This window comes from Camellia sinensis, chromosome 1, assembly GCF_055761805.1.
Source record: "Camellia sinensis isolate YWXY chromosome 1, ASM5576180v1, whole genome shotgun sequence".
Taxonomy (NCBI): domain Eukaryota; kingdom Viridiplantae; phylum Streptophyta; class Magnoliopsida; order Ericales; family Theaceae; genus Camellia; species Camellia sinensis.
Window position 1 is genome coordinate 34,959,099 of NC_138961.1, and position 12,734 is coordinate 34,971,832.

Sequence of the window (12,734 nt, forward strand, 5' to 3'; positions counted from 1 at the left end):
AGGAATGCATATAATTTTAATGATTGTATTGAAAAATATTTTCATGTAGAGAATTATCAGAAAGCATATGCAGTGGCTATTTTCCCGATACCATCTGTAGAGAAACTAGCTTTTTCCTCTGGTGATTTTATCATATTACCTTCATTTGTAAAATGGCCAGCTGGTAGGCCGAGAAAGAGTATAATACCATCTCGAGAGGAAAAATTAAGTCAAATCAGGTGTGGCAAATATGGAAAGATGGGCAGGCACAATCGGAAGTCGTGTAAAGAGCCAATACAGAGTTATATTGGTTGATGTGTTAGTGAACATTGTGAATTTCATATTCAGTTTTGAACATTTACGGTGCTTTTTTTGTTTTAAATAAATAATACATCATTGTGAACGTTACATACATTCACATTGGATACACATTTTTTTAGTTGATGCGTTGGTGTACTTGTTTTGTATTTCGATACAATTTTTCAATAAGAAGAGATTCATTCATTCTATGCAATTTGTCATTTTGTAGTTTTTTTTTCCCCATTTTGTTTATTTATGAAATAATTTTTTTTTTTTTTGTTTCTTCAGTTTAGCAAAAATAAAATGCTATCTTGTTACATATATACACAATATGTGTTGATGGGTGGAATATGATATATGTTTTTTAACGGATTTGAGGTGTGATAAATGTAAAAATATGGGCAACCACAATTTGTTTTAGATAAAAAGCATACTATTGTGAATGTTATATACATTTGCATTAGTGAACAATTTAGTAGTTTATGTATGGGTGTACTTGTTGGTGTAAGCTTCTTAATGTGAATTTTCATATTTTGATACAATTTGTCAATAAAAATGTGTTTTGTTCTATAGAATTTGTAATTTTGTAGTATCTTTACATTTTCTTTGTTTTTTTGAAATAGTTTGTTTTGATTTTTTGCAAAATAAAATATAGAAAACTTATATATATATCCCTAATATGTGTTGGCAGGGTGAGCATATGATATACATATGTGGACTTTCACATTGTGTTGTGCTTAACAAACACATATAATGACTAACAATACTCATACACCGTGAATAAGACCAAGAAAGAACATTCATATTAAAACTACATTTCTTGGTAGACAAAATGTATATAGCTATTCATATCAACAACTTTATTAAATCATTGTTTACTAACTAACAATACCCAAGTTCACATATTAGTGACTGGTATATCATATACAAAACATATTATACTTAGACAAAACCTGATGTTAACATTGTGTTATCAATACATCAAAAGAAAATGGTAGGGTGTGAAAATATGAATTTTAGTTCTCAGATGCATCCTCCTTGGTGTCAATAACAAAAATTGCATGATTTGTTCTTTCAGGATCATTCAGGAATGCTTCGACTAACACAACTCTCATAGCAAACCAAGCTTCCTTGTCCAGCATAGGTTCAATCGGTTCATGATGGGCATGTTGTTAGGAATTGACCCTTCCTAACCAAGATCGGTAAGACACGAAATAACAAATAAGAAAAAAAATAATGAATCAAACAAATCACACACACAAGAATACAAGGATTTACGTGGTTCACCCCAAAATAGGATTACGTTCACGACTGCTGCGGTTTTTACTATGATCAGAAAAATACAACTCTCTCTTTCTAACCTAAAAAAAGCACCCCTCATTTATTTATAAGTATAGAATTAGGGCTACACGAAAGCACATGAGAATTACGAAAGTACCCAAAAAAGTGAACAGTACTTATTAGGGTCCATCGACCCAACAATCTCCCACTTGGAACCTAATAATACAAGCTCTCTATCATCTTCATCACATAGAGGAACGCCGCAACAACTCAATCTTCCTTCATCAATCTTGAAGGCCAACTGAAGTTGCACACAACTTTAGTTTGTCAATGGTGACTGTCTTGGTCAACATATTTACTGGATTCTTACTGCCTTGGATCTTCTAAAGAGACAAGACTCCGTCATCTACAAGTGAACAAATGAAATGGTATCGCAGTTGAATGTGTTTCGTCCTAGAATGAAAAGCCGAATTCTTTGCAAGATGAATTGCACTTTGACTGTCACTATGCAAAATACTCATCTCTTGCGTCTTATCCAACTCTGCTAGGAAATTCTGTAACCAAGTCATCTTTTTCCCAGCTTCAGTAATACCAACATACTCAACCTCTGTTGTAGAAGGGGCCATAATCTCCTGTAACTATGAAATCCAACTCACTGTTGTATCACCCAATGTGTAAACATAACCAGTAGTACTCTTTTTGTTATCCATTTCACCAGCCAAGTCTGCATCAACATAACCTTGTAACTCGATGCCGGTTCGTCTGAAACAAAGTGCCATGTCTATAGTACCACTCAAGTATCTAAGGATCCACTCCACTGTCTCCCAATGCTGCTTGCCTACTAACCACTCCCACTACATGTGCAATGTCTAGTCTAGTACAAACCATAGCATACATTATGCTACCAATAGATAAAGCATATGGAACACGTTCCATGTAAGCCTGCTCTTCTTTGGTCTTCGGAGACTGCTCTTTGGTAAGTCTAAAGTGGCTAGCCAATGGAGTGCTCACTGGTTTTGCACCATCCATGGTAAACCTCTTGAGAACTTTCTTAACATACTCAGCCTGTGACAACTTCAAAGTACCATTTGCCTTGTCCCTGTGAATCCTCATACCAAGGATTTTGTTTGCAACTCCAAGATCCTTCATCTCAAATTGGTTGGACAAAAGTTTCTTCAATCTTTTTGTCTCTTTAATACTAGATCCTACGATAAGCATATCATCAACATATAAGAGCAAAATAATATAACTTTTGTCAAACCTCTTGAAATAGCAGCAATGATCTGCTTGACATCTTGTAAAACCGTTGCTACACATAAACAAATCAAACTTCTTGTACCACTACCTTGGGGGATATTTCAAACCATACAAGCGTTTTTTAAGTTTGCATACAAACTCCTCTTTGCCACGTGCCAAGAAACCTTGTGGTTGCTTCATGTAAATTTCTTCCTCCAAATCACCATGGAGAAAAGTCGTCTTCACATCCATCTGCTCAAGATACAAATCTTCAGCATCCATAATTCCTAACACCAATTTGATAGTGGTCAACTTCACAACTACAGAGAAAATTTCAGTGTAGTCAACTCCTTCTTTTTGGTAAAATCCCTTTGCAACCAATCTGGCCTTGTAGCATTTACTCCCATCTTGTTCCTATTTAACCTTATAAACCCACTTGTTGTGCAAAGCTTTCTTACCCACTGGTAATTCAGTCAACTCCCATGTCTGGTTTGCCATGAGTGAATCCATTTCATCGTGCATAACTGACTCCCACTTAATTGAATCATCAACCTGTAAAGCCTCATCATAACTTTCAGGTTCAGCCCCATTAGACAAAAAAAAATAATGTAAAGATGGAGACCAACACTGTGTAGGTTTAGACTCTCTTTCTGACCGCCTCAACTTAGGAGTAGGAATATGTGGCTCAGTTTGTGGAATAAGTTTTTTAGGATTATTCTGAATCCTACTATTCAAATCACTCTCACTAATCTCCTCTAACTCAACATGCTCATGACAAGTAACAAATTCAGATTCAGATTTACATGCAAACTTATCTTTATCTTTATACATTACTTTCTCATTAAATATGACATCTCTACTTTTGATTATTTTCCAATTTTTATCATCCCAAAATCGATAACCAAATTGATCAATGTCATACCCAATAAAAGTACATTTAACAGATTTCGAATCAAGTTTACTTCTATTAGCATAATCTATATGCACATATGAAACACAGCCAAATACCTTCAAAAAAGAAAGATTTACCTCTTTACCACTCCAAGCTTCTTCTAGTAACTCTCCATCCAATGGAACAGATGGACCACGGTTAATCAGATATGTTGCAGTGTTAACTGCATCAGCCAAAAACATCTTTAGTAATTCGACCTGTATCCTCATACTTCTAGCACGTGCATTCAAAGTTCTATTCATGCGTTCTGCAATGCCATTCTGTTGAGGTGTCTTTCAAACAGTCTTCTCCATTCTAATTTCACTTTGTACACAATATTTCTTGAACTCATTTTCCTCATATTTCCCTCCATTATTTGATCTCAAGCACTTAATTTTTAGACCTATTTCAGTCTCCACCAAGGCTTTCCACTTCTTAAAAGTAGTATAAACTTCAGATTTATGTTTCAAAAAATAAAGTCATACCTTTCTCGTTGAGTCATCGATAAAGGTAAAATAGTATGATGATCCTCCAAAAGATGAAACAGGTGCAGGTCCCCACATATCTGTATGAACCAACTCTAATTTTTCTGACTTTAGTTTCCTGCCATCCTTTGAAAAACTGACCCTCTTGTGTTTGCCAAAGATGTAATCCTTACAAAAGTCAATGTGCACTGATTTCAAATCTAACAGTTTCCCCTTAGATGCAAGTACCTTCATCACTTTTTGACTCATATGCCTAAGCCTTTGGTGCCACAGATTTGAGTCTTCCTTCTCACCAGCAACTGCTACTACATCCCTATTGTTCGTAGTCATGTAAAGGGTGCCTTCTTTTTTGCCATGAGCAACAACCATGGCTCCTTTGGTGATTTTCCACAAACCACCCATGAAGGTTACAACATGACCTTCATCATCAAGTTGTTCAAGAGAAATCAAGTTTCTTTTCAAACCAGGCACATATCTGACATTATGTATCTTCTAAACAGATTCGTTTGGCAACTTGATTGTTATATCCCCTTTATCCACAATCTTCAAAGGTTCATTATCAGCCAAATAAACCTTCCCGAAATCACCACCAATGTAATTGTCCATGATTTCCCTCTGTGAAGTAGAATGGAAAGATGCCTGAGAATCTAAAATCCAAGATTCAAGAGGGCTGTCAATACTCAAGATCAAAGCATCATAAATCTCCTCCATTGCAGCATTAGCAGACTTCTGATTTTGATCACCTTTGTTCTTATTCAATGTCGTACGATCTCATTTTAGATGTCCCTTCTTTCCACAGTTCCAGCAACTCAATCACTCTCTAGTTCTTGACTTGTTTTTGTGTTTGGATTTTGATCTGTTGCAGTTCAAGTTTTTTCCTGCTGATCTTCCTTTGGCTTCTGTATTCAGGGCAGAACCTGATGTTTCCCCTAATTCCTTCCTGCGAATTTCTTCACTCAGAATTGAATCTCGAATATCATTGTAATTCAATTTTTCTTTTCCTAAAGAATTACTCACTGCCGTTACAGTACCATTCTAACTTACTGACAAACTAGATAGAAGAATCAAAGCCCTAACCTCATCATCAAATTCGATAAATACAGAACTCAATTATGTTACCACAATATTAAATTCGTTCAGATGCTCAACCATCGAAGCACCTTCTGTCATTCTCAGATTAAACAATCTACGCATCAAATAAACTTTATTTGAAGCAGAGGATTTTTCGTACATATTTGAGAGTGCCGCCATGAGACCCACTGTAGTCTTCTCCTTCGTTATGTTAAACGCAACATTACGGGACAACGTTAGCTGAATAACACCTAGCACTTGGCGATCAAGAAGAGTCCACCCATCATCCTTCATTTTTTCTGGTTTCGTCCCTGAAGGGAGCTCATACAGTTTTTTCTAATACATATAGTCTTCAATCTGTATCTTTCAAAATTCGAAATATGTGCCATTGAATTTATCGATTCTAACCTTTTCGTCTGTAGCCATCGCTCCCACTCAAACCAATGCTCTGATACCAGTTGTTAGGAATTGACCGTTCCTAACCAAAGATTGGTGAGACACGAAATAACAAACAAAAAAGAAATTAACGAATCAAACAAATCACACACACAAGAACACAAGGATTTATATGGTTCACCCCAAAATAGGGTCAAAAAAATACCACTCTCTCTTTTTAACCTAAAAGAGGCGCCCTTTATCTATTATAAGTATAGAATTATGGTTACATGGAAGCACATGGAAATTACGAAAGTACCCAAAAAAGTGAACAGTACTTATCAGGGTCTACTGACCCAGCACATGTTGCCTCATTATGTAGCAAAGTGCAACTCTCAATTAAGACTATAGGGAAAAGAAAAAATAAAAAGAAAAAATAATCAATACATTCTTATGTTCACATTGGTTGTAGGTGTTATGTCAATGAGAGTATTAATTGTAGACACTCACGATTTTGGATCTTGTTGAGGGTATGCAACAACTGATTGCAATGGCTTGACATGGTCTGAGGGTGTTAATGTATCTGCCATATCCGATGTTGATAGCAATTTCTGAATATGTTATTCGATATATGTTTTCTATGATTGTGAATATGATTAGATGTGTAGAATAGATAATATTTTAATTGCGTTGATATGTAACTCAACATGCACATTTTTGCATATTATAAAATGAAATATTGAAATTACCACTATGCTTGCTTGAGCTAGGTGTATGTCTTCAAAACCATCTCTGGCCCTCACTGAATTGTAGTGCTTTCACACTCCATCATCCATGTTGCTCACTACTATGGTCCAATGATACTTAAAGTGGAGTGGAAAGTGCAGATATCGGTACTGATGTGCATACTTGATGTGAGGATCAATGAGTTTAGTTCGTAGTTATGCGTTTTCATGTTTAATCATGCTTTGTAAACATTAACAACACTTTGTGAGTAATGAGTTTTATAAATAAGGGATCAAACTTATTTTTAATTCAGAATAAAAAAAACAAAAAAAAACAAATTATACCAAACACAAGCTATTGAAAAAGAATGATTTGTCAAATTGTTGTGAATTTGTCATCATTGATTCCCGATTGCTTCTTAAAATTTTAGCATATGCATCTATGACCTGTATATATTCAATGTTAATGTGATTATGATATGAATGTTAATATATATAACCTTTAATGCACAATGTACAAAGCACCATACATTGTTTGTTATGAACTTGTCTTGTATTATTAACTCAAGATCTTCATAGAAAACATAAGTTCCCTAGGTGGTTCCTCGCCAAACAGTTAACCTACATTTAAAATTTAGATAAAATAAGACAAAGATGGTATATAAAGATATAGAAGTCGTTTCAAATATGCTTACCCGTAACCTCCAGTTTTATGCATATTCCTTAGCTTTAGCTTGTCTTGTTCAGATATGATCTTCCAAACCTCATATTTGTTGGTCAACCTAAACTTATTATGCTTAGGATGCTTAAAGTGTCAAAGCTTGTGCAAACATGCTTTAAAATGTGGATCTATAACTTCACAATGCTTCTCACTGTCATTTTGCTCCAAATTTTCCAACTTTCTTTTTTGTTTGTCACCTTTTTTGTCTTTATATTCAAGCAACTTCAGTTCTTTCCTTTTTTCGATTTTGATGCGCTTCACCAAAGATGTTAGAGTTTTTTGGGTCTTCTTCTTCAAATTTTGCTTCAATTCCACATTCATAGTCTCCTGGTTTACCTGTTGTGTGACAACATGTACTGCATCATCATCAATTTTATCTTCTAGCATAGTTTTCTCAATTTGTAGTATAGTCTTCTCAATTTGGAAGTCAATTATGGAGTTGCTTTGCCTTTCTATCTCAGCCTTCTTATTATCAATTGTAAGTTTGATAGAGGACAACTCATTCTGAGCTGTTAGATTCTCCTTCTGGTTACATATTAATGTTTCCAGCTCCAAGATGATTTTGTCTTCCATGTTATTTGCTGCCTGCAGATTCTGGTTCTCAATTTGTAGTTTTCAATGAGGTACAATGCTTTTTAATGGTCAACAACCATTTTCTCTATAATGTTGTCTTGAGTAACCTTTGACACAATGACTTGATGCACTCCATGCGCATGTAAATATGCAATAATCTCTGCACTTTCCTCAATATTGGCTTCATCATGTGCACTACTCTGAAATTGTGCTTCATTGCCAAACTCTCCATCATATGTCACATCAATGTCATCCTCTAGTATTCTAACACTCATGTCCATTTCTTCCACAAATTTAACGTGATGATCCACACTAGTTTGAAATTGTAGTTGATTGCCCAACTCTATATTGTATGTCTCATTAATGTCATCCTCTTGTGTGCCAGTACTCATGTCCATTTCTTCCTCAATTTTGACTTCATGATGAAGAATACTATGAGGTGCATCTTTTGGATTCTCCTCATCCTGAATTATTGTATGCGTGAGCAGTGTGCTCTCATGGTCTGTAGGTATGAGTTTCTCTTTATAAACCTAGTAATAGAGATTGTTGTTAGTTTTAGTACAATAAATAATATTATTCACATTGGATAATGTTTGTATCTAACCTCATCATCATTGATTGACGACAAAGACAAATTCTTTATATTCTTGTGAAGTTTTGTTAGATTCCATTTGAGAAATCGAGGTGCTGCATTTGCCAATATTGGTTCCACTATTTTGGTATGCTCACATAGCCAATACTACATGAAATATACCAAATTGTCAACTATATGATTCAACATTTTCAATGTAAGATGAAAATTAGACTCCAAACATTCACAATGGGAAGACTTATACTTCGAACATGAATGTCAAAACAAAACCTTGACAATATGACTCAACATAATCAATGTAATATGGGGAAAAAAACTTCAAACATTCACAATGAAAAGATTCATACTTCAAAAAGAAATGTCAACAATATGACAATTCAATCAACGTAATCAACGAAATGTCAAAATAAATTTCAAACACTAACAATGGTGTTTTGAGTCTATTGGAATCTCAACAATATGGCTCAACATACTCGATGTAACAATGAAAATAGACTCCAATCATTTACAATATGAAGATTCATACTTGAAACACGAATGTCAATGATGGAATATCGATAATGTGACTTAACATAATCAATATAACATGGATAACAAACTCTAAACATTCACAATGAGAAGATTCATACTTCAAACACGAATGTCAACAATGGAATCTCAACAATGTGGCCATTCACTCAACATAATCAATGTGACGTGAAAAATAGGCTCCAAATACTAACTATGAGAAAATTCATACTCAAAAACAATTAGCACATTATTTGAATGAAAAATGTGAATACTGGAATATCAACTATATGAATGAACATTTTCAATGTAAGATGAAAATTAGATTCCAAACATTCACAATGTGAAGGTTTATACTTCAAATATGAATGTCAAAATAAAACCTTGACAATGTGACTCAACATAATCAGTTAATATACATGTCAAAAAAAAATATAATTATAAACTAATGTGAATGTATAGTTTCAGACATACACATTCATATTTATGTGAGTGAATGTAGTATTACATACCATTAAAGCCATAACACAGCCAGTCACTCGTTCTGGACGTCGATGAAGTTCAATTGAATTCATTAATGTGGACTTGATGGTTTCTGCCCAATCATATTGCCTCATCTTCTCCAAATGCTCCATGTGTTGATAGTATGCCCATCCACTTGTCTCACCAGTTGTGGAATAAAAGAGCTTTAAACAAGCATACAAACTTATCAACCTAACAACCTCCTCATTATCTAATTTCTTTCTCCTAACCAATGCCTCATCGATCAAAGATCATATATTTTTTGATGTAAGCCTCTGTGTGTCCTTGCACTTCTTGCCAATAAGTCCAAATGTTGGCTTCGAACCATATGAAGTTTCCGTTGGCACAGATCCGCAGTTTACTCCAAAAATTAATTTGATGTCATGTGTAGACAATTTGAGAGATTTGGGGAATTTTGAAAGAATTTGATGCAGAGTTGTACATATTTCATGCATGATAAGAGTTCAATTTTTGTGTTTATCAGTGCATTAAACATCATCCAAAACGAAGTTATCTTCAAACATTTCAGCTGCCCATTAGTGAACTTTGTTGTTGACATCAACTTTACCAGACCAGTCATGTTTGAACGATAGTTCACTTTGTTCATATCGACATTAGGTTTCACATCAGTTGGAGCTGCCTCTTCCTCATGTGTTTGTTCATTTTTTATTTTTGTCTTTGGTATTGATATAACATCTGTCAACAAAATGTTAAACAAAAATAGAGACGAGACATTAAGAGGAATGAGTAATTAACACTGCTATTAAAATGAAGTATTGATAAGTCCCAAATTTCATAACATCACTCATAGATAATATGTAAAGAATCAGAGAATATGACAGCATCTAAAAATCATATGAATTTGTTGTTTGGAACCTTGTATATTGACAATGGGAAGATGTATAATTGAGAACAATTAGAACATTATTCGAAACGGCAATGGCAACATTGGAATCTTCTCATGACCATTTATTGAACATGAATATTGAAATCTCAACAATATGACTCAACATAATCAATGTAATATGTAAAACAAACTCCAAATATTCACAATAAGAAAATTTATACTTCAAACATGAACGTCAACAATGGAATCTTGACAATGTGACCATTCATTCAACATAATCGATGTAACGTGAAACATCGACTCCAAATACTAATAACGAGGGACATTATTTGAATCAATATATAATGTGAATTTTGGAATGCCAATTCAACATAATCGATGTAACAATGAAAATAGACTCCAATCATTTACAATATGAAGATTCATACTTGAAACACGAATATCAACGATGGAATATCGATAATGTGACTCAACATAATTAATATAACATAAAATAACAAACTCTAAACATTCAAAATGAGAAGATTCATACTTCAAACACGAATGTCAATGATGGAATCTCGACAATGTGACCATTCACTCAATATAATCAATGTGACGTGAAAAATAGACTCCAAATACTAAAAATGAGAAAATTCCTACTGAAAAACAATTAGCACATTATTTTAAATGAAAAATGTGAATATTGAAATATCAACTTTATGATTGAACATTTTCAATGTAAGATGAAAATTAGACTCCAAACATTCAAAATGGGAAGGTTTATACTTCAAACATGAATGTCAAAACAAAACATTGACAATGTGACTCAACATAATCAATGTAACATGAAAAACAAACTTCAAACATTCATAATGAGAATATTCATACTTCAAACACAAATGTAAGCAATGTGACAATTCACTCAACATAATCAATGAAATGTTAAAACAAATTCCAAACACTAACAATGGTGTTTTGAGTCTATTGTAGGCCCCGTTTGGTAGAGCTATGGGAAAGTGATTATAACTTATAACCTAACAGCTTATAGCTTATAACTGTGAACATAAGTTGATTTTTGACTTATAAATTAAGCTTCTCCTCCCTCACTTAAAGAATAAGTTGATTTTTGACTTACAAAAAGCTATAAGCTGTATTGTTAAGCTGAACCAAATACATCAAAATAGTTTAAATTAAGCTAAAAGCTGAAATAATGTGACGTGAACAATAGACTCCAAATATTAACAATGAGAAAATTCCTACTAAAAAATAATTAGCATATTACTTTGAATGAAAAATGTTAATATTGGAATATCAACTATATGATTGAACATTTTCAATGTAAGATAAAAATTAGACTCCAAACATTCGCAATGGGAAGGTTTATGCTTCAAACATGAATGTCAAAACAAAACCTTGACAATGTGACTCAACATAATCAATGTAACATGGAAAAGAAACTCCAAACATTCACAATGAGAATATTCATACTTCAAACACAAATGTCAACAATTCACTCAACATAATCAATGAAATGTTAAAACAAATTTCAAACACTAACAATGGTGTTTTGAGTCTATTGAAATCTTAACAATATGGCTCAACATAATCGATGTAACAATGAAAATAGACTCCAATCATTTACAATGTGAAGATTCATACTTGAAACACAAATATCAACGATGGAATATCGATAATGTGACTTAACATAATCAATATAACATGGATAATAAACTCTAAACATTCACAATGAGAAGATTCATAATTCAAACACGAATGTCAACAATGGAATATTGACAATGTGACCATTGACTCAACATAATCAATGTGACGTGAAAAATAGGCTCCAAATACTAACTATGTGAAAATTCCTACTAAAAAACAATTAGCACATTAATTGAATGAAAAATGTGAATACTGAAATATCAATTATATGATTGAACATTTTCAATGTAAGATGAAAATTAGACTTCAAACATTCACAATGGGAAGGTTTATACTTCAAACAAGAATGTCAAAACAAAACCTTGAGAATGTGACTCAACATAATCAATGTAATATAGAAAATAAACTCCAAACATTCACAATGAGAAGATTCATACTTCAAACACAAATGTCAACAATGTGACAATTCAGTCAACATAATCAATGAAATGTCAAAACAAATTCCAAACACTAACAATGGTGTTTTGAGTCTATTGGAATCTCAACAATATGGCTCAACATAATCGATGTAGCAATGAAAATAGACTCCAATCATTTACAATGTGAAGATTCATACTTGAAACACAAATGTCAACAACGGAATATCAATAGTGTGACTTACCATAATCAATATAACATGGATAACAAACTCTAAACATTCACAATGAGAAGATTCATAGTTCAAACACGATTGTCAACGATGGAATATTAATAATGTGACACAACATAATCAATATAATATAGAAAACAGAATTCAAACATTCACAATGAGAAAATTAATTCTTGAAACATGAATCAGAACATTCATAAAATCAGAAATTTGTAATTCATAAATTACAAACCCTAAATATTGAGTCCCTAAACACTAAAGCTGACAAACAGAGCATTCATAAATATTTACAATTG